Genomic DNA, 23,193 nt, shown 5'->3' on the forward strand with positions numbered 1-23,193 from the left:
CAAATTAGTTTTTGCACAGCATGTTGAATCTGCAGGTATTAAAACCAAGGAATCTCTTTCTAATCCATATTTTGAGTGAAAACTCCTATTATTACCAGCTTGTATTGAATCAGTCCATATTCATGCCACAACTGAATATTACCCCAATTTCTGAATTTCAGCTAATTGAGATAAAGTGCTCTGATGCATGGATTAACTTTCACAATTGCTAAAGCTTTATTTGCACCATGCCACAGCATTTCTCTTAAAGAGATAGTGATCTGTCTCCAGCAGGCATGGGGTAGGGAGAGGCTCTCCCCACCTGTGTGGTCTTTGCTTCCCATGGTGGCATCTGGGTTCCAGGAGGTGATCTCTAGCAAAAGGAAGTGATATTGATGCAAGGAACCATTGGTTGCTTGCCGGGGGGGACTCCCAGGCTGACTGGTGGAAACCTAAAGTGGTGGGCAGAAAGTGGGTGGGGATGGCATCTCCCTACCCTGTGCCTGCTGAACAGCTGGCTGCTACCACTCTCTGCCCACCACTTTGGATGCCCACCAGTTAGCCCAGGTGTCCCCCCTGGCAAGCAACCAATGTTTTCTTGCATTGAGTTAAGTGGGCTGCTTGGTTTTTTTAATGCATAGTAATGCTGAATCTCCCTTATCCAGTGGTTTATATAAAGGTTTGTGTAGATATTCTGTGGGGTTTATGAGCCCACACAGTTTATCAGTTGCTGCCATTCTTTTAAAATTAAAATTGATATAAAAGAATATTTACATCAATCCAGGACAAAATATTCATCTTTAGAGTAGCAAACATTCCGAAGCAAAAAAAATTACATCTTAGACCATCGTACGAAATTCTTTTAGCATTCATTTATTATGACCAAACAGTACCAGGCTAACCATTGCGTAATCAATATTCCAAGCTATCAATATGTGTATCTGACCATGGTATGTGAAATAAACTGGCTACTTTATCTTTCACATCTCTAGGTAAGAGCAATCAATTGGTTTATTTGTTAAGCCATACTTGTGTAGTTAAAACAACATTAAAAAAATCTCATGGGACTCTAGGTAAGATAAATACAAACCATTCTAATTTCCCAAAATTAATTTGATACGTTGACCTAAAAGAAAAAACTATTGATGATCTTAATTACATGAGGAAAAGATTTTCTGGATCCAACAAAGATTACCACATCCTGCATATAGCTGGGTAAGTCTTCATCGCATAACTATTGGTCATTTAAACAAAAACAGCTTTACAATAGCTAAAACAAGAAAACAACTTAAACATTTTAACTTAATTTTTAGTGTAGTTTTATCAGTCAGTATCCTCAAACAACCAAGAGGATTTCTTCATCTTTCCAGCAGCATTTAGCAACCTGTATGATTTGGAAAATGAAATAATCCTGAAGCAAAAACAAATCTACTAATGTCATAATAAAACACAGAAGTCTGCATAAGAAAGAAAAGTATCTATCCTTATACTCAGTCAAAAATTGATTATTTATCAAATTTATACCCCGCCCAAACTTATGTCTCTGGGCAGCCAACAACAATTAAAAAACATAAAAGTTTTAAAAGTTCAACATATAACACTTATAAAAATTAAAACAATACAATAATTTAAAAACCATAAAATTAAACAAACAGCTTTTTTTAATTAAAAACTTGAGAAAGCTTGGGTAAAAAATGGGTTTTCAAAGGTTTTTTAAAAATAGCCAGAGATGAGGAGGATCTCAACTCAGCAGGGAGCACATTTTACAATCTCGGGGCAGCAACCGAGAAGGCCCGTCTCTGTGTAGCCACCAAACGAGTTGGCGGTAACTGGAGACGGACTTCCTTAGATGACCTCAAAGGACAGTGGGGTTCATAGTGAAAAGGACGTTCTCTTAAATACCCAGGACCTAAGCCGTTTAGGGCTTTATAAGTTATAACTAGCACTTCACATTTTGCCCGGAAACCTATCGGCAGCCACTGTAACTCCATCAACAAAGAAGTAATATGGTCTCTCCGAGATGACCCAGAGACCAACCTGGCTGCCGCATTCTGAACCAACTGAAGTTTCCGGACTATGTACAAAGGCAGCCCCACATAGAGCTCATTACAGAAGTCAAGTCTGGAGGTTACCAACAAATGTACCACTGTTCTGAGGTCATCGATCTTGAGAAACGGGCGCAGCTGGCGTATCAGTTGAAGCTGATAGAAAGCACCCCGGCCACCGCCTCAACCTGAGAAACCAAGGAGAGGTGTGGATCTAGTACTCCCAGACTGCGGACCTGTTCTTTCTGGGAAAGTGTGACCCCATCCAGAACAGGTAGATCAAAATCGTCTCTGGAGTTCTGACCCCGCACAATAAATACCTCCGTCTTATCTGGATTCAGCTTCAGTTTATTCTCCCTCATCCAGCCCATTACTGCTCCCAGGCAGGCATTTAGGGAGGATATGCCAGCTCCTGAAGAAGTTGACACGGAGATGTAGATCTGGGTGTCATCAGCATACTGATAACACCCAGCTCCAAATCCCCTGATGATCTCTCCCAGCAGTTTCATGTAGATGTTAAAAAGCATTGGAGAAAGTACGGAGCCTTGAGGGACACCATACTTAAGCTCAGATTTTGAAGAGCAACAATCTCCAATTGACACCATCTGGAACCTGTCCAAGAGGTAGGAGTGGAACCACTGTAAAACAGTGCCTCTCACCCCCAACCCCCTCAGATGCTCCAGAAGGATACTATGGTCAATAGTATCGAAAGCCACTGAGAGATCCAAAAGGACCAACAGAGTTGCACTTCCTCTGTCAATTCCCAATTGGAGATCATCCATCAGGCCGACCAAGGCAGTCTTCACCCCATAGCCTGCCTGAAAACCAGTTTGAAATGGGTCTAGATAATCAGTTTCCTCCAAGACCGCCTGGAGCTGAGAGGCCCCCACCCTCTCAGTTACCTTGCCCAGCCATGGAAGATTGGAAACTGGCCTATAATTGCTCAACTCTGAGGGATCTAATGCAGGCTTCTTTAGAAGAGGTCTAATAATTGCCTCAAGACAAGGAGGCATCCTGCTCTCCCACAGAGAAGCATTTATTATTTCTACCAAGCTGCCTACAACTGCCTCCCTGCTAGATAGAATACACCATGTTGGACAAGGCTCAAGAGAACAAGTGATAGGCCTCACCACTCCAAGCAGCTTGTCCACATCCTCAGGAGTCACAACTGAAATTGATCTAGTCGAATCACATAAGAGGAGTTGTTGGGCACCTCCAGTTCAGACATCAAATTAATTGTGGAGTCTCCATCTTGGTCGGCCCGAATCCGAGAGATTTTGTCTGCGAAAAATTCATTAAACACATCACAGCGGATGACTGATGCTTCTGGTTCAAGGGGGGGGGGCAGACTAGTCCCCTCACAACCCTGAAGAACTCTGCCGGACGTGAACTCACAGAAGCAATACAGGCAGAAAAGAATTGCTTCTTTGCCACACGTATCTTCTGAGCATAGATCTTTAAATGTGCTCTATGTCGTAATCTGTCAGATTCGAGTTGAGTCTTTCTCCATTTGCGCTCTAGTCGCCTACCTTGCCTCTTCAGCCCCCGTAGCTCTTCTGTATACCAAGGGGCCAATTTTGAAGCGGGTTGGAGGGAACGCTTAGGAGCAATCATGTCTACTGCCCTGGTGAGCAAGTTGGGCATCAACAGGATCACTGGCAAAACCAACATTAAATCCTTCCCAGGCTTCTTGGAATCCTACTGGATCCAATAACCTTTTCGGACAGACCATTCTAATAGGCACCTCTTCCCTGCGGAGGTGGGAAGTGGTTGTAATCCTAACCTTAACCAGATGGTGGTCCGTCCATGACAATGGACGGACAATCACAGGAGTCCCCACCCACGGAACACCACCCTGATCAGAGTAAAAGACCAAATCAAGCGTGTGACCTGCAGTGTGCGTCGGTCCAGAGACCACTTGGGATAGGCCAAGATTTAAAAGAACACATGTCATCCTTCTGAGTATAAGCACATTCACTTATTGAGGATTCCCTGTTCTGGAATTCTAAGCCTCTTTAGATAGATTTTACAATAAACTGCATGCATTCACGGGCTGTTCTTAAATAGGTTAAATGATGTTTCTGTAAATAAGGAACAGAACCAATAAAACTTAAAATTTGCATACCATTTTAAAGAGCTTAGTCATCTTAAATTATACAAATGGCCCAACATTGCTTTATTCTAAAATAGTCTTTATCAAGGTTATGGCAGTATCCTTAGACAGAGAGAGTGAACATTTATGCAACACAGAGAATTCTTCCAGACATTTTTTTTTAACTATACTAGCAACTCCCAGGGATTACAGTGATGAAATCTTTGAATTGCTTTCCAGATGTAACTTAATAACCAGGAATCATCTATACTATTAAGCTTTAACTAAATCAGAATTATTGTCTTTTCAACGTAAGAAATACTGATCTAGTTTCTGCTCTAGCTTTTGAATTGGCTGAGCCTTTATATAGAAAAAATCAGATTTAAAAAAAAATTCCTAGCCACATTCATAGTCTTCTCCTTTTCTTTTTAAATGCTCCAGATAGGCACACCAGCCTTTCTATTGCTGGGGGGACTACACCACTTCCCAACTCCTTGCTGAAACTTTAAGATTGTCGTAGCTCAGAGGTTCTCAAAACCTTCCTAACTTGGCAAAGAGGCACCTTTTAACGTGGTGATTCTCTTTATTTAGCAGGGAGAGAGTAACTGGCCCTATCCACCCCCAGCACAGTACCTCCAGTGACTGTTGCTGGTGCCTATCTTATGTTTCTTTTAGACTGTGAGCCCTTTGGGGTCAGGGATCCATGAGCCATTTTTGGAAGGGCAGTATAGAAATAGAATCTTCTATATTATTAATTCCTGTAACGGACCAGGGATGAGTGGGGATGTGTCAAGCTCCACCCCTACTGCAGCTGTGACCAATGGCGGGCCCAAATGGTGGCAACATGTGCAAGGGAGGGCGGAGTGTGTGCCAGGAGGCGGTTGGTGAGACTCCACAGGGGTTGTGGCTGAGGTGAACGGTTGACCGTCAGGGAGGAGAGGTGCCTTCAGGAGCTGCTGGGCCACCCAATGACTGACAAGCACCGGATGAAAATGGCGGCCCGCTGCCCGGTGAGGTGAGAGGCTGTGTGCAGGGTCAGCAGAGGTGGGGGGAGGGCAGGAGCAATAGGGGCAGGAAGTCGGGGGAAGGCAAGAGAGACTGGGGCAGGAGGAGGGAGGGCAGGAGTGACTGGGCAGGAGGTGGGGGGGAGGGGAATCACCGGCCCCAAAGAGCGCACAGATGCTCTGTGTGGGGTCGGCTAGTAATAACTTGGGTCCCTGGAAGTTGAACTACAACTTCCATAATTCCTAGTTCCAATGTCAATTGTGGCTGGGGATGATGGGAGCTGTAGTCCAATGATATCTGGGGATCAAAGTTTGAGAACTGATGCCATAGCTGCTGACTCAGCAATATCATCTGCATATAAGCAGATCTTGCATTGTTTAGATATTATCAGACTAAAAAACTAAACTTTCTCTAATAGCAATGATTGCAAGCTGTGAAAGATTCTAAATAGACACAAAAAGCTTGTCCTGCTGTTTTGACAGATTCAGGCAGCCAGTAGATAACTGCCTTATAAGTAAAACTCCTTGGCACTGTGTGTGCTAAGTAGCTTTGTGAGTCCCTAAGGGGACCACCTGCATTCTTCCAAATCTCTAGTAGGGTTCTAGTGAATTCTGCATTATCTCATTCTGCTTTTTAAAAACAGCATTGCATTGGTTTATAATGTTAATCATTCCCTTTCCTACCAACAATTAAGCAGGCTGATAGACAGCTTGAGCATTGTTGGTGGAAAATTTAGAATGAATGTGACTGAACACAAGCTAGAGCCCATATTAGGGCTTATTCTTTGGCAGTGATGGTGGCAAATAAATCCTACTTTTCTGCCACCATCAGGTCTGCTCAATGTTGTCCAGTGGAGCTTTTTCAAGTGATTCAGGGCCTCTTGTGTGAGGGCCCCAAAGACCATTATACAGAACTCTCGGTAGCCCACTGTGACCATTTTGTTACATTTTGAAGATAAAATCGCTCGTATCCATTCTGACTTGGATGCTAAGGTTTTTCCGGCATCAAAATTGGATGTTGCCAATGCACTGTCTGGTCTTGAGTCAGTGGGTGGCAGGGGGGGTGAATGCCTCTCTAAAGCAGGGGGTAGTGCCCCCTCAGCTGCAGGAGGCAGGCCCCTCCTTTTAAAAAAAAGCCCTCATTGGACCCAGATGATTTAAATAGCTTTTGGGCAGTTTCTCACCCCCTTCTTAGGCAAGGTGGTGGAGAGCATGGTGGCATCTCAGCTCCAGGCAGCCCTGGATTAATCTGATTACTTAGATCCTTTCCAGTCTGGTTTCCAACCTGGCTATAGGACGGAAACTGCCTTGGTCACCCTGGTGGATGACCTACGCCAGGAGATAGACAGAGAGAGGATGTAGATTCTCCTGGACCTCTCAATGGCTTTCGCTACTATCAACCATGGTATCCTTCTGGGATGTCTCTCTCGGTTGGGACTTGGGAACACATTATACAGTGGCTCCACTCCTACCTGGAGGGTCATACTCAGAAGGTGCTGCTGGAGGAAGCCTGCACCACCCCTTGCCTATGGGGTGCCACAGGGATCTATTTTGTCCCCTATTCTACTTAACATCTACTTGAAACCTCTGGGAGAGGTCATCCATAGGTGTGGGCTGTGGTGCCATCAATATGCTGATGATACCCAGCTCTACCTACATTTTTAAATCAGCAGACACGAGGGAGGCAGTGGGTGCTCTGAACAGCTTGGAGGCTGTTCTGGATTAGATGGGGGCAAACAAGTTGAAACTTAATCCAGATAAGACAAGACTTGGGGTTGGTAAAACTGATCATTCAAGCAGTGAGGTAAATCTGCCTCTGAAAGACACAGTCTGCAGCTTGGGGATGTTTCTGGACCTGACACTATCCTTGGAGGCACAGGTGGCGGCACTGAGCAGAGGTGCCTTTTACCAGCTACAGCTGGTACACCAGCTGCAACCCTACTTGGAAAAGTCGGACCTGACCTCTGTCACTCATGCTTTGGTAACATGCAGATTAGACTACTACAATGTGCTTTATGTTGGGCTGCCTTTTGAAGACTGTTCAGAAGCTTCCACTGGTCCAGAATGCTGCTGCAAGGATGCTCGTGGGCGCAAGTCGCTTCATGAGTGTCACACCCATCCTGCAGCAGCTTCATTGGTTACCAGTCCATTTCCAGGCTATATTCAAGGTTCTTGTATTGACCTTTAAAGCTCTACACAACTTTAGGCTGGAGTACCTGTCAGACCACATTCACCCATATGAACCTGCCAGGGTCGTCTGCTCAGCATCTCAGGCCCTGCCACTAACAGAGATCTGGTTGGTGGGGACTAGAGATAGGGCCTTTTCAGTTGTCCCCTCAGCTTTGGAATGTCCTCCCAAAGAGCTTCACCATGCTCCCTCCCTCCCTCACTGTTTTTAAAAAAATTAAAAACTCATCTTTTAAAGAGGCTTTCATCTGCTGCTTATATCTGGTAGATTCTTTAGTTTTTAATAGTGCTCAGTTTTTATCTTTTAAAAAACTTTTAATTTGATTCTTGTTTTTAAAAAATGTAATTGTGGTTTTAGCCTGATCTTTTAGCTTATTTAACTTAATTTGTTTAACTTAATTAGTCTTATTTTACATTGTATCTATTAAGGTTGTGAGCCACCCTGAGCAGTTATTTACTGGAGGAGCTTGGTATAAATATATATATATTTTTAAATAGATAAAGCACACAACCAGGCAGCTTTTCACATGGGGCTTTTGAAGCCCTTTAACTTGCGTCTCCTCACATATTGGCTAGATTTACCCCGAAATCCCTGCGGTTTATCGAGGAGCAGTTCACACACAACTCAGGTTTTTCACTGTGCATTAGAGTGTAACCCAATTTATATCCAGGATTAAAAAAACACACCACTATTTTTGTTGGTTTTTTTGGACAACTTCGAATTTGCAATAAAGCCTCCCTGTACATTTACGGTAAAACCTGCTGTGCGTAAAAGCCCCAGGCTGTCTCTAAATGTTCACAACTGCCATGGTCACCCCACAAGCTGGGAAGCAGAGAGGTTCTGAGCAGCACCGCAGCCCTTTTACCAAGAGAAATGTTAGGGAACAAAGAGAAAGAAGGGATGTTATTACAATAGTCAACCAATTCCATAGCCCTCCGGAGAGAAAATATTAATGAAGAGTCAACCCCCCTGCAGCCCCTAGAGATGGGTTCAGATATTGTTGTGAGGACAGTGGCTTTGTGAGCGTAGCAGGCTTTTTGCAAAGGAGAAGGAAATGAGCTCCTGGGACGAGCAACAATGGAACTAGGAGGACAAGTTCTCAGGAAGCAACTCTGAGCAGCCTTGCATCATGGTGATGACAATAATTGCAGGGGGGCATAGAGAAGTATATTGGGCAGAAGCTGTATTTACATTGCTATGGTATGAAAAGATTACCTTCTTGAAAGTCTGGCTGGGAACAGTATTTGTAAATGGCAAACACGGAGGCAGTGTAAATAGGATCTGCATCTTCTACTCCACAGAGCAAGGAGTTCTAGCCATTCAGCCACAGGAACAGAGAGAAAATAAGATCATGATACAGACTTAATACTCTCTGGAACTTGATCCCTCTCCCCACCCTACCCTTCTTTGAATAACCTTACATATAGCCTAGTACTAAAGAATCCCTATAATGGAATAGCACAGGCACAACCCACAGATTCAATTCTTGGCCATGGACTCCCAGGAGAAAGGGCTAGGACGGGACACACTAACACAGATGTATTATACAGCACAGCTGTATAATAGTTGGCAGTTTATGGTAAGCATCCTTAATTGTGGTTTTATATGAATATACTATGGTAGATTATTTTTGGCAGGCAAATTGTGTGTTTCATTGAGAAGGCTCTCCAAAAGATTTTCACAGCAAATTGAGAGCTGCAAAGGGCTTGGATGGTGGTGTGTTTGAAATTCCATATTTCATGGAATATGGCACATAGAAGAGCAACTATGGTGTCGAGTCTCATGTTTTCATAGAATTATTTTGACAAAGTTGTGGTATCTCCTCCTTTTTTAATCAAGTAGGAATCTCCAGTTCTTGGAGTTCTAAAAATTTGTTTAGTTTTTCACTTATTTTAAATTAAATACAATTAAAATTTTGAAATGTCTTAAGATTGCATCTATTTAAACAAGTACATATAATAGTAAAACACTTTGCCTCACTGTGATGGGGAAGATTATGTGGGAAGTCTAGTCAGGGGGCATAGTGATAATTGAATAAAGGGAACAAATGTCCCTGTGCTGCTAGGATGGGGGGCTTTGGGCAGCAGCTCATTCTTCACTCTCCCCCTCCAACTTCCCCAACTCACTGGCATGCTGTTAGCTTATGATCAGAGGATTATGTTGGCTCATGATGGGATCCTTCTTGAATTCTGCCTTTGTTTAAAAGGATCAAGGTAAAACAATTTCTCTGCTCTTCCTTGTACCCCGCTAATACACATTAGCAACTGGGTTTAGTTTATCCCTATCCTGGGGCAAAATCTGGACTCAGTTTCCCACAGAAAGAACATTGTTGATGTTGCATCAATGTAGGAAGTGATAGTAGTAGGTATAGAAGTACAAATAATGTTTCAGAGTCAGGGGAGTGCATATGCACAAGTGTGTTCCTGGGGAGTGTGTGATATGATTTGCATTGGAATGAGCATGTGTGCAAGAATTTGTTGTTCTTCACCATGTCCTTACCATTCTTCTGCAGCAAAGCCACAAGGATGGGGGAGGAGAAGAAAGTGGAAAATGGTGCATCTTCATTTGTTGTCCTAGGGCTTAGTAATCTAGCCTTGCTACACCTTTGAGCCAACTGTATTGATAATCTTGATGTCAACAGTATTAAGGATTATTTTATTTTTAGTATTTGAAAAATTCCAATGGGGAATAGCTGAGTTAGTCTGTGTGCAAAAACGTCTACCAAGTGATCTTTGGTGGCATCTTTGAAGAGCATTTACATGCTTGCATGCAGAAGGTCCCTGGTTCACTCCCTGGCGTTGCCAGGTAGGGCTGGGAGATAATCCTGCCTGAAATCTTAGAGAGTCGCTGTCAGTGGCCAGTTCTGAGCTAGACAGACCAATAGTCTGGCTCAGTATGAGGCAGCTTCCTATGTTCCTAATGTGTGTCTCCAGAGGCGTATCTAGGGAAAATAGCGCCTAGGGCAAGTACTGAAATTGCGCCCCCTGTCCAAACATCTGACACATCTTTCAGATGACTTTACCATAATATCAGCAGAAAAATACAAGTCAAGCTCATTAATCTTCTAATATTTCAAAAACTATTTAGCAGTGGATGTAGTCAGACCAAAAATGCTGGAAAACTACAAATTTCAGTATGCTGGGGCTCATTAAATACCCTAATACTATGTGGAGGTGTACTTGGAAAACTAAACAGAAGTGCCTGTCTAATTCTCTACTATGCATTGTAGCATCATTATTATATAAGTTTTAAAAACAAATGGAGAATTTGGCTTTTACCAGATACTCTGAAAATAATTAAAGGATATGCAGAGTAAACTGTGTCACTGCTTGGAATATATTCTAGTATTTCAGAAAGTTAGTTAAAATGAGAGAAAGAGAGCAAGAAACTCCCAGTGGCCTTAATACTAAGGATTTCACACTGATTCAAAGACAAACTCACCATTAATATCCATATTATTGACATCACATTGAACTCACTTATCACAAGAAGCAAAGTAAGAGCAAATGAATACAATCCTAGCTCATAAACTTCAGCTCAGTATTCACAAGCCCTGATTCTCTGTACATAGTGCCAAACTGAATATGTGTACAGTGACTTATACTAATTTTTTTTTTAACCTGTAGCCCCTTCAGGGGGCTTCCTGAAGGCTGGGGGGGGGGTGTCTGCAAAGGTTCCTCTTCCCCCTGCTGGCCTCTTAATTCACCGCCGCAGCCCGTCCCGGGCTGATTTTCAGGCCTGTTTGGGCCTGCAAAGATCGGTGTGGTGGCCATTTTGGAGGCTGCGATGCATGCTCAAATGGCCTCTGCGAGGGCTGGCATGGCCTAGGGCCTCGCAGAGGCCTTTTGAGCATGCGTGGTGGCCATTTTGTTTTTGGTGGCCATTTAAATTTTTTTCCCCATTTTTAAAAATGGCGCCCCCCTTAAAGTGGCACCCAGGGCACATGCCCTGTCTACCCCACCCTAGATATGCCCATGTGTCTCTTCCCCACGCTACCCTCTGGCTCCTTATTTACTGCTTTCAAAAATAGCACTGTTTCCTCCATTCTCAAAAAACCATTTCTTGACTCATTATCCAACTTCAACTACTGGCCATTTTCCCTTCTGCCTTTTACCTTCAGACTCTTCGACTGTGCTGCCCATTCCCACTATCTTGATTTCTCTCTCTCTCTCCTCCAACCCTGCTTCTGATCCCTGCAAAATCTGGCTTCTATCTTCAGCACTCTCATGAAATTGCCCTCACCAAAATCACTGATTATCTTCTCACTTTGCCAATTCTGAATGTGTCCATTTGGTCTTTATTCTCCATGGACTCTTTGTTTTTGATACAGTAGTTCACACTCTGTTGCTTGACTGGTTTTTCTTTGGTTGCTTTCCCTGGTCGTTGCTTCTGTCCTCAGTTGGTTCTCTTTCTGCCTGTCTAATCGCTCTTTCAATGTTTCCATGGGAGAAAGCACTTCCTCTGCTTTTCCTCTCTCTTAGGGTTTCCTGGGGTGCTCAGCTGCCCCCCGCCGCTCTCTCAACACTGTCAGTGGGTGATCTCATTGCATTTCATGCATTTCAGTACTACCTGTGCGTCCTGGTCACCAACTCTGTCTCTTCACTCCAGTTCTTTCTCCCTTCATCCCATTCCACATCTCCCAGTACCTTTCTGGTGTTTATGCTTCAATGCTTCTCCAGCATCTCAAACTTCATATTCAAAGTCTGAAGTTGTCAATTTCCTTTCCAACTCATGGTCTCCTCTCTTATCCATTGACAGCATCACCATCCTCTCTGTTGGGCCACTTAGCCTTGGCTTTCCCTTTGATTCCTCTATCTCTCCTCTGCCACTGTAATCAATACATCACCAGATCCATGTTGCTTCTCTCAAAATTACAAAAAAACAGAAACTTTCCCCCTCAACAGAAACTTTGATCCATGTTCTGGTAATCCCTTGCCTTGGCCAATGTAACCTTCAGGCTGACTTTCCATTGTTTTCACTTCTGTCCAGCATTGTCCTGCTAAAATAATTCATTTCTCTTGTCACTCTGACATGACCACATGATATCCTTCTTTAAACCGTTCACAGTGGTTTCCTGGATCCTGTATATGGTTCTCATCCTTATCTACAAAACCGTCTGTGGCTTTCCCCCCTTCCCCCATTTCTCCACTCATATCCCAGCACATCTTCAACTGTCCAGAGCTGTTCTGCTCCCTTAAACAATACTGCCCTTGTTGCTCATTGTGCCTGGAACTGCCTCTTGTATGCCATCTCTCATTTACTTTAAATTCCTCCTAAAAACTTACTCCCCCCTCCCCATGAAGCAGAGCCTTTGGCCCAGCTCCCTAGTCCCTATGCTCTGTTATGATTGCCAAGTATGTGTCAATGAAATAATTACACATTCTTCCCGGTTTCCTTCCTTTCCCCCCCTCCTGTTGATTGAGCCACTTGCAACAGGACCTATCTACTAATTAGTTGTAAAGTACCATACTCACATATTATTAATAATTGGATAGTTTATCACATTGTTAATAAAAATGTGATAGATGTGCTCACAGGCCAGAGTCTACACTGTCAGGTCCATGAATATTTGGAAAGTGTTTTTATAAACCCTCCAATAAAATTGTTGGTAGAAGATAAATCCAAACTGCTGTTTTCTAGAGACAAGACTTTCTGGCTAGGAACATGGGAAATAGCTTTATACTGAGTCAGACTACTGTTCGCTCATATTGGCAGCAGCCTCTCCAAGGTTTCAGGCTGGAGTTTCTCCAGGCCCTACACGGGATTGAACCTGGAACTTCCTGCATACAACAAAGATGCTCCAACCACCGAGATATGACCCTATTGTTTTTTTATATCTGGTGGTTGTTGTTTTGGTTTTTCCTAGGTTGTAGACCCATTGGAAACAATTGAAAAATCCATGACTATAATGTAGCTTTCATAACAGCAAGCTTTATGTGGAAAATGTAGGCTTATGTTTTTGTTCACTTTTGAACATTTAAAAAATGCTCTGCCAGTGAACATGTAAATGCAGTTCATTGTTGTCACAAATTTGCAGGCTTTTGGTGTGTCTGAAAAGTGACAGTACTGCAGTGTGGCTGATAATACATGTTATCAGTACTGCATGACAGTACTGCAGTGTGTCATGATAATACATGACAGTACTGCAGTGTGGCTGATAATACATGTTAGAGGCTGAGTTGGAGAGAGTAGTGTATGGCAATCCTGCAGTGTAGTCCATGGTTGCCTAATTTCTGTTTGTATGAGACAAGGAGGAAGAGAGCGCAGAATGTAAGCAGGGTTTTGTGAAGTTGATCACAATAGCAATGCTGGGGAAGGGAGTAATGAATCTCTTTTCTGTATACCATTTCTTGGCAAGCAAAACTAGCCCCACCTGCCTTTCCCCCCATAGGAGTTCCCTACTCTTCTCTTCTTTCAGGCTGCAAAGCAATGGGTAAAGTGTGCCATCAAGTTGGTGTTGACTCCTGGTTACCACAGAGCCCTGTGGTTATTTTTGGTAGAATAATACAGGAGGAGTTTACCATTGCCATCTCCTGTGCAGTATGAGATGATGCATTTCAGCATCTTCCTATATTGCTGCTGCCCGATACAGGTGTTTCCCATAGTCTGGAAACATACCAGTAGGGATTTGAACCAGCAACCTCTGGCTTGCTAGTCAAGTCATGTCCCACTGCGCTGTTAGATCCCGCTGCAGGTTATTTGATCAGAAAAGCAGTCTGCCAGAAAACGGTTGATTCTGCTTCCCTCTTGCATTGCTGCTGTGCTCAGTTTCACAGCCCCCATCCTTATGGGGCATTGGGATTAGCCAGGTTGAGCATTGTCCAGAGGCCATGCCCATGATCAAGCAGTCCATCTACCCAGGCTAGTGATAGAAATCAAATGAGTCGGCCGACAGACTTGCACCATTACTCTGTCTACTAACTGGAGCGTCCATCAGAGGCCCCTACATTGTCTTGGGGCCTCTACAAGATGTGCCCCTTTGTTAGCCAGAAAAGTAGGATGGAGGAAGGCGCCACTGCCAAGAGACTTGACTTAGCAGTAGCAGTGCTTCCTTTTCTTCCTACCCTCCCTTCTCAGTGGTTAATGGGGGGTGGCAGGAGCTACCACAATGAAGAATTTCCTTCGTTGTCTGACGGGAGTGTGGGAGGAGCCACCATTCACTGGTAACAATGTGCCTTGAGGCATCAATTGTAGGGGTTAGTCTAAGGGGCCCCCTCCCCATGACTGGCATCGGTAGATAATGCCCTACTGTAGTGCTGGGCATTTTAAAAATTGACTTATCATATTTTTATACCGCCTGATATGTAGGCGGTGTAAAAAATTTAAAATATTTAAAAGTCAACACAGATTAAAATACACGACACAATAAAAACAGTAGCATAAAACAGTTATTAAAACAAAATATTAAAATTAATTCTAATTGGATTAAAATTAATTATAATTAAAAGCCTGTGGGAACTTCCTGAAAACAGAGATGGCGATGCTCTTATTTCAGCAGGGAGCATATTCCAAAAAGCCTTGGGAACTTCTTGTCCTTTTCCTGGGGCGTTTCAGTAGCACTGCTACAGAGCCCGTCTCATCACTCGCTACCTGGTGTGCATGTAGCGGATTTGCACTTTCGCCCCCAGTGAAGCGCAACGTAAACATTCCAGGTCAACTCGGAAGCTGGTGAATGTGCTAGTCTAGGTTTTTTTGTTTTTTTAAAAAAAGATCTCTGTCAGCGATAGACTTATTCTGGGATTTGGGAAATCCACACGACAGAAAGCGACAAGCGCAGGGTGCGGTCGTCATTAACGGCCCCACTGCAGCATTTTAGAGCACGAAACTCTCCTACGAAGTATCAAATGGCAAAGAGCTTTTTGAGGCAGCGGGCTCTGGGGAGGAAAGGCATGCAGGATCGGGGCAGGTCGTCGCAGCTGTGTTGATGGGTGGGAGAAGGAGCCAGCAACCCTTCCTTCCTCCTCGCCCTCAGTGGGGGCCTCAGCCAAAAAATGGGGGGTTGAGGGAAGAGTGAGATATCAATGTAGTAACACACTGATGCGATGGAGAGAAGTGCGTTTGTGGGTGGGGGAGAGCAGCGCCCCATTCCTAGATTTCTGGAACAGAAATGAGGGGCAGGTGGGTGGGAGCTATTGGTCTGAGGGGGCGCCCCCCACGCCCTCCCGCCGTTGCCAAAATTACTTTCCACCCTTGGTTTCCCCCGTAGGGAAGTCTCCCTCTATTTCGCCTGGGTAGGGAGGGGAGCAGATGGGGCAGTTTGGGTCATAAATGCACACAGAGAATGGCTAGTCGTGCCACGCCGTGATAAGCTTTGTCGCCATTTAGCCTGCAATTTTTCTTATTTGAAACGATGACAACCACCCGCAAAACCCCCTGCAAATGACCGGACTACATTGCAGGGTTATCGTACGCTCGATTGAGCCACAGGTCTCTTTCCCACCCTACAGACAGTGGACGTCACTCCAGCGCTGTCCTCCTAGGCCAGTCTCCCCGCCGCAGCCCGCTCCCCCCGCCCCGCCTCAACCGTAAAATCCCGTCGATAGCGATGAATTATATTTGTATTACTTGTTAGGGCAACTTATTTTGAAAGAGGTTTAAAAACTGGACGAAAACACATTTCCATACACAATGAGACCCGAGTTTAAAAAGAGCAAGGACGTCCTTACGTAGTGTCACCTTTTATTTGGGTGAGACGGGGAGGCGGCGGCGGCGGCACTACTCTGTCCCCCCCCCCCGCCCGATTGTTTCCTTTGCGCAACTGACAGACACCCTTCTAACCCTGGAGGAGGCGGTGACTAAAATGGCGCTCAAAGGGAAGTCTCCTCCGCAGATAACGGAAACGCCAGTCTATGCATTTGTAAGTCTGCGATGTGGGCTGTGTGGTTTCTTTGCTGACCAATGAGCAACGCACTTGGTCGCGACGCAGACACTCGCCAATGGTCGCCGCGCTTATTGGCCTGCGGACCCTCCGAAGCCGCACCCTGGCGCGGAGTCTGGTGGGGTGGGGGTCAGGCAGGCAGGCAGGCGGGCAGGCAGAGGTGGCTTTGCACCGGCTCCGTGGGACGCATCTTCACAGCAAGCGCGGTGCTCCTTCCTCGCCGTTCCTGCAGCTGTGGGTGAGAAAGTGGTGCCTGTAATGTTGGCCAAGTTGGTGCTGGAAAGGCGGAGGGGAAAGGGGTGGTCTCCCCCCCCCGCCCGCCTGCAGGGGCCTCCCACCCCTCTCGGGTGCTTCTCCTTCGCTAGACTCGGGTGGGATAAAATAAGCCTGTCGTCAGTCAGCGAAGCTCCGTTTGGCTTGTGATACGGAGACCGCCGCGGCTCCATTGTGTTCTTTAATGTGGCGGCGCCTCGCCAAGATAGGAGGGGAAGAAAACACCCCCGGAGGCTCCGGCGGGGTGGTCTGCGCGGGGGCGCCTCCCCTCCCTTCTCTTCGGAGTGTTGCTCGCAAATAATTCTTGCAGTTCGATTCTGCGGCTGTTTACTCGAGAGGGAGCCGCACTAGGCGACGTGCCTCGGATTGTGTAGCCTTAGGCGGCATCTTTAGCAGGAAATAAATCCCATTGAATCCGAAGTGGCTTAATCTCCGCGAGCCGGGTTTGAACCGACCTTGTAAGGCCGCGTTGGTCGCCTTTTAAGAGTCTGGGGGACGCTGAAGAACCGGCCGCGGCAGGAGCCTGTTGAAAGGGCTGGTAACGGTCCCTTCTCTCCCCTTCCTCCTTTTTTTGGCTTTCTGCTAGCCATAACAGTGGCTTTTATTCTTCGAGTGCTGTTTTAAATAGCGTGCCGGTTGTCTGTAACTTGGCATGTTTCACGGAGCTAGAGGTGAAATCGTAGAGATGGTTTCGAAATTGGTAAAGCAAACGCTTCAGATTATTTGTATCAGTCTTTTGTATTTGTCTATGAATACATCTTGCAGAGTTTTTCGTTCCCTGTTGCATATCTTATCTGCATAAGAGTAGAACATAAGATGGTGGTCCTTTTTATTTTATGTAACAAGTAGCTATATTTGTCTGGAAAAATACAATTCCTGGGGGTTTAATTAACCAGCTTTTAACCCTCTGGAGATCAGTGGCCTAGTGCACACTGAACTGTACAAAATACAGTAGTGGCCTCTTGCCCATGCCTCTAATTTTCACTGTTCTAAAATAGGACATATTTTCTTACTGTATGCTCTTGATATTGTTCCAGGGCTTTTATTCTTGGGTGTATGGTCTAGAGCTAAGGTTTTCCTTTCAAAAGACAATACAGTATATAAATACGCATGTATGGCAGTGCATAACCATTCAGCAATCATTCACTCAAACTGTAGCAGGCCCAGCATGTAGTATAAAGGTCTTTTATTGCACTTGTCGGAGGCAATCATGTAGGCCCATAATTAAAAGCATGGTGCCAACATCTAGAACTAAGTCCTACTGAAATCAGTGAAACTTTGGGAGGATCCCCCATCCTCTAGACCAGGGGTGGGGAACCTTGGTCCTCCAGCTGTTGTTGAACTACAACTCCCACCAATAATTGTGGCTGGGGATGATGGGAGTTGTAGTTCAACAACAGCTGGAGGGCCAAAGTTCCCCACCCCTGGTCTAGACAATGACAGGCTGAATTAGAACATAGTAGAATTAACACTTCATTCTGAATATCTTGGTCTGCTTTACAAAAGATGCACCTTTGCTCAAGAGTACACATGATCATAGTTGGGTGACCCGCAGAAAATGAGTGGAAAAATTATTCTGCATGTGAAGAGGCTGTTTGCAGGTTAACATTTAGCATAGAGATTTTCAATATGTTTAATGCCAGCTGGCTGAATGAAATAAATCTCTCTCATTTGCCACTGTGCTGGGTCAGTTTGTGACTTCCACCAGGCATCAGTCTAGTCTGGATTAAGGTTCTCTGAGATTTCCTTTAATTTCTAGGCTGCTCTTTGGCTGGCAAAAATAACTGGACAGCTGTGTTCTGAACCCGCTGATGTGACAGAGCAGGCTTCAAGGACAGTCCACGTAGTCTGCATTAAAAATTAATTTGAAAGTTATCAAGGAATGTAGGACAACTTGTTAGATCCCATGTGTTAATTCATGGAGTATATCTAGTATACCAGCTGAAACTTGTATACTCTTTTTGCAAACACCATCCTTTTGAGAAGAACTTCCAAGTGACAACCCTTGTGAGGGGGATTGACCCCATGACTTCATCTTGAACTTGCTTGCCCCTTATTGTGGCCAGCTTCACACGACTGCCCAAAAGTAGTTAAACCAGCAGCCTGAGGTTCCTGGTAAGAGAGGTCTCCAGCTGACACATTGTCTGAACCTACCCAAGTCTGGTTCCTACTCTGCATTACAGAAATTCTCTCATCCAACTTCAAATCTTGCTTACAGAAGTTGGGAGAATTTTAGAAATGTAGCGCAGGGACTCTGGCTGATTTGGACAACGCGTTCTCTGGGGGCACACACTCACCAGGAACCTCTGGTTCCCTGCTTACCGTCTTTCCGGCAGTTGTGTAAAACTGATCTGTGAAATCAATAAGATCACTTGTAGCCAAGCTTCAATTTGTTGTGGACTGAGTTGCAGCTTAACCTTTGTTTAGTTCACTACTGCCTTTGGAAATCTCAGTGATTCCACTGTCTCATCTAGATGTAGAAAAATTGAAGCGAAGCAGGATATCATCCACTCCGCACTTGTCTGGGAGGTTTTGTTAATATATTTTAAAAGCATGCGAGAGAGCATTTAACTTTGTATCAGCCCCACATGGTAATTCTTGTTGCACCCCACTTTTCTAGTCTTTCTAAAAGGAGCTAGACAAGTATATGCTGGAACAGGCAGCCAAAATCTGCTGGGTTAAGCAACATAGAACGTTGTTGTTAAATTATGATCTAACCGTACTGCAGTCATATTGACCAGAGTAGAGTCCAAGACTATGAAAAGTTTTTAATTTGGCAAAGATTCTCAAGTGGATATGACTGCTATGTAGAACGTCCATTATTTGTACTAGTATAATCATATAAAGATGGACCATAGCCAGCAACAACTTTTTCAATGCCTTGCATTCTACTCTTTGAGCTTTTACAAGATTGTCTCTGCAGTATGTTATGAAGTGTATCCTTTCCCCCCTCCCCCCGTTAATCAATGTTTTGGACTTCCTTTTTGTTGTAGCTGAAGCCCATTCATGTGGCTTCTTACCCCCACACCCGGCCCCAATTATCATGGATGTATAAAACTTTAATTCTTAGTTGCCTTTAGTTTCAAGCAAGTGAATGTAATGAAATGACTGGAACTGGGAGGTGCTGAAGTCTGCCAAAATCACCTTAAGCCAGGGGTTGCCAACCTAAGGCTCTCCGGCTGTTGTTGGCCTACAACGCTCATCATTAAAGATTTTCATTTTATTGTACATCTAAGAGATTACTCTAGATGCATTGTTTCCCCATTACTTAAAGCAGAACCACACATCTTCGGCTCTCTTACAACTCCCGTAAATACAATGGGGTTTTTTGGTCCAGACTTTTACCCCATGGGGTTGCCAGCAGTGTTCCCTCTAACAGGGATTCCCAGATGTTGTTGACAACAACTCCCAGAATTTCCAGCTGCAATGGCTTTTGCTTGGGGATGATGAGATTTGTAGTCGTCAACATCTGGGAATGCTGTTAGAGGGAACACTGGTTGCCAGTCTCTCTGCTGTCCTGCTACTCTGTCTTTGCCTCTTTTTTTATTTTGGTGTGTTTATGGTTCATATTATGTTTAACTCATTTTAATGCTATTTTATGGAGTTTTATTATATTTTAATTTTTGTAAACTGCCATGGGGTGAATTTTATGAAAGCTGGCATAGAACTTGAGCCATAACTAAATAATCCCTTGCTATTGACCACTTTGGCTGGGGATTATGGGAGTTGTCAAAAAATTTTGGAGGGCCAAAGTTGTGCAGCCCTGATTTAAAGAGATCACCTACTCTGTGTCTTAACTACAGTTAAGGAATCCAGACTAAGTTAGTCATGACTAAGCATCATGGAAATCAATCCATTTCAGTGGGACTTAGTTTGGATCCTGCCCAGTGCCTTAAAATATTTATTTTATTATTATTTATTTATTTTATTTAAAATATTTCTATACCGCCCAAAACTTGCGCCTCTGGGCAACAGGAAAGTGGAACCTTTTTGACCTCTTGGGATGCTCCTATATTTGTGTGAATATTTATTTATTATTTATTAAAACATTTTTATACCGCCCAAAACTTACGTCTCTGGGCGGTTTATGTAAGATATGTAAGATACTGTACTACATACATATGTAAATACTTAAAATAGATTTATAGTTTTAAATAATTTTAATACTGGGTTTTAAATGTTTTTAATCCCCAGTATTAAAATTATTTAAAACTATAAATCTAATTAAAAGCCTGGGTGAATACATGTGTCTCCAGTGCCTTTTAAAAAGTTGCCAGAGATGGGATGGCTCTTATTGTAACAGGGAACGCATTTCAAAGTCCAAAATATTTCTGTAAACTTAGCAAATCCTTCTTTAAAAATGCTGCTGCTTTTTCTCTCTAGGATTCAGATCAACCCTGACTTTCCCAACAATTTTCACACACAACATTTTTTCTAGTTTAACTGAGAAATGTTTACTCTTGCTGTTTTGTTGCAAACGCTATCAAAAATGACAAGAACATTGTGACTTTCACAATGACCTCACAGTACCATATGAAAGTTGTAATTGTTGCTGGCCTAAAATGTTTACTACTTTCCCCTTCAAATTCACATCAGTTATCAGTCCTAAATCAGTCCTAACCTTTGCTGCATACCATAATGCATATTTAATGGTTTTGTCAGATGCATCTGCATTTTGTTAAACAGCATGTTCTGTGTCTGGAAAGAGCATAAGCCATGCTGCCTTGTAATTTAATATTTTCTCTTCCTTTGAGTTCAGTGTACTCTTCCTATTCTGGAGATGTAGGCGTTTTAATTTATCATTGCTCTTGGCCTTCATTCAGGGTGGGGCTTTTTGGCTGAAATCTGTAATGAAGCTGTATTTCATGCAGTTTCTTATTTCAAGATAAACTATTAAGTATAATGCTACAGAACTCACAGCCATTATTCCCATTAATGTAGACATTTTATCTTTGCCAGTTGGCATTTCAGGCTGCTGCAAAAGTTTTCCTAACCCCAGCTTTCTTTCTTTCTTTCTTTCTTCCTTCCTTCCTTCCTTCCTTCCTTCCTTCCTTCCTTCCTTCCTTCCTTCCTTCCTTTCTTTCTCTTCTTCAAAGTCTATTTGCACACAAAAAACAAATGCCTTTGTTTTGCTTAATTTTGTTCCATAACAAGTCATCATATTCACTCACACTCGCACACTCTTGCTACACATGGACTGATCTAGTTGAGCCAATGTGCTTTTCTTTTTTTAAAAAAATGGTATTTTCAGTTGACAAAAAAAAATAGAAAGGTCTGTATTGGTGGACAAAGTGGTAACAAGAGTACAATGGACAATATCCACACTTAAGTCCCATTGAAACTGATGTGACTTCAGTTAGGTATTGCCAACTTGTCCAATTCATTTCAGTGGTACTTAGTCATGACTACTTTAGTTTGGATCCTACCCAATGTTTAATCAATAAGCAGGGTTCATGTGTTACAATCTGGCATTCTGTCAAAATTCTGTAATGGTTTAATTTTGTGAATATTTAGATTTTTTGGAAGGAATTGTTTATAAAGCTTCACTCTGTTTTGTATTTAATGGAAAAAGAAAAAGATAAAAAAAGACTGATTTCAAAACTTCTCCAGTTTTTGCTATCTTTACACTGTAGTTTTCTTGAAGCCATTTTGTTAAAAATTGCCTCCAATGGACCTCTGGACTCTTTAAGATTTTCAAATTATCAGTTGATACTGTAACTTCAGTCAGTACAAATAATAATGCTCATAATTTGGTTAATAAAAACTAGGTTCTCATTTACCTTCCAAAACTAGGTGTTCAACAGTAATATTTACTCAATTAATAAGTAATTGGTTCCAGTTAATTGGGACAGACAAAATATCCTGCAACCCCTGCCTTTGCTGCAGAGCCAACCTGTGCTCATTAGAAAGCTCATGGCTTTTGCTTTCCACAGCCTGTTCCTTAGCTGGCTAAGCAAAAAATGAGGAGGTGCTGACTCTGACTCCATCCTGGCCTTAATGCTGTGAGCACAAAGTCTGGATTCCATGTGAAGGGAAATGCACAGGGGAGAGGGCATTGCTATTGCTATTGCTACTGCTGTTTAAACCACCTGCTTCTTAGACTATGAGTCTAACTGCATGCAGAGAGCAAAAATGAGAGGAGAAAGCTGAAGAACCAAAGCAAGAGAGGTAAAATAGCCTAGTATCTTTCCTTTCCTTTTTTTTTTTGTCTTCCCCCCACCCCCATAAAAAAGAGGGAGAGAATGGGATGGGGCACTGAGAACTAGAAGAATACTAGTTGCTAGGAGACATGAGCAAAAGAGAGCTGGTGCTTGTAGGCTTCTTGGGGACATCTGGCTGGCTGCTGTTGGTGTTATAACAGATGGATCTTTGGTCTCGCCCGATGAAGTAGGTAGGTCTTGCCTTGAAAAGAATGCATCAAGAATGGAACCTTCATATTCATAGGCAGTGTACCTGTGAAGACCAGGTGCATCTATTATAGACTGGATAGGTATGTAATTGTGAATTTGATCAGGTTGCATATTTCTTTGTTATTTCTGTATGTAAATTGCCCTGAGCCATTTTTGAAAGGGCGGTATAGAAATTGAATTAATAATAATAATAATTATTATTATTATTATTATCATCTTTTTTTTGCAGATAATGGAATAATTTATGAAAATGTGCATTTTTAAATCAACTGAAAAATATACCAATTGATCTTAAAACTTTAATCATTTTTGCCACCTCCAAAA

The 23,193-nt window shown here is 43.3% G+C and overlaps 1 protein-coding gene and 1 long non-coding RNA gene across 18 annotated transcripts in view; one reads left to right on the top strand and one right to left on the bottom strand.

Moving 5' to 3' along the window:
- Positions 1 to 558: 558 nt before the first annotated feature.
- Positions 559 to 16,176, bottom strand: LOC128325952 (uncharacterized). Its single transcript, XR_008307759.1, has 3 exons — positions 15,975 to 16,176; positions 8,524 to 8,620; positions 559 to 1,363 (listed from the first exon to the last, which is right to left on the bottom strand). It is a non-coding gene; the product is annotated as an uncharacterized LOC128325952 (long non-coding RNA).
- Positions 16,073 to 23,193, top strand: part of ADD1 (adducin 1) — an 88,355-nt gene continuing 81,234 nt past the window's right edge. For 14 of the 17 annotated variants that reach the window (XM_053251885.1, XM_053251890.1, XM_053251891.1 and 11 more), the window contains exon 1: positions 16,288 to 16,424. The gene's annotated coding sequence lies outside the window, so the exon portion shown is untranslated. Of the gene's footprint in view, positions 16,166 to 16,287; positions 16,425 to 16,633; positions 16,998 to 17,027; positions 17,160 to 23,193 lie in introns of those variants that run through there. The other 3 variants (XM_053251888.1, XM_053251889.1, XM_053251886.1) reach the window with 3 other exon arrangements.

This window comes from Hemicordylus capensis, chromosome 5 (assembly GCF_027244095.1).
Source record: "Hemicordylus capensis ecotype Gifberg chromosome 5, rHemCap1.1.pri, whole genome shotgun sequence".
Taxonomy (NCBI): Eukaryota; Metazoa; Chordata; class Lepidosauria; order Squamata; family Cordylidae; genus Hemicordylus; species Hemicordylus capensis.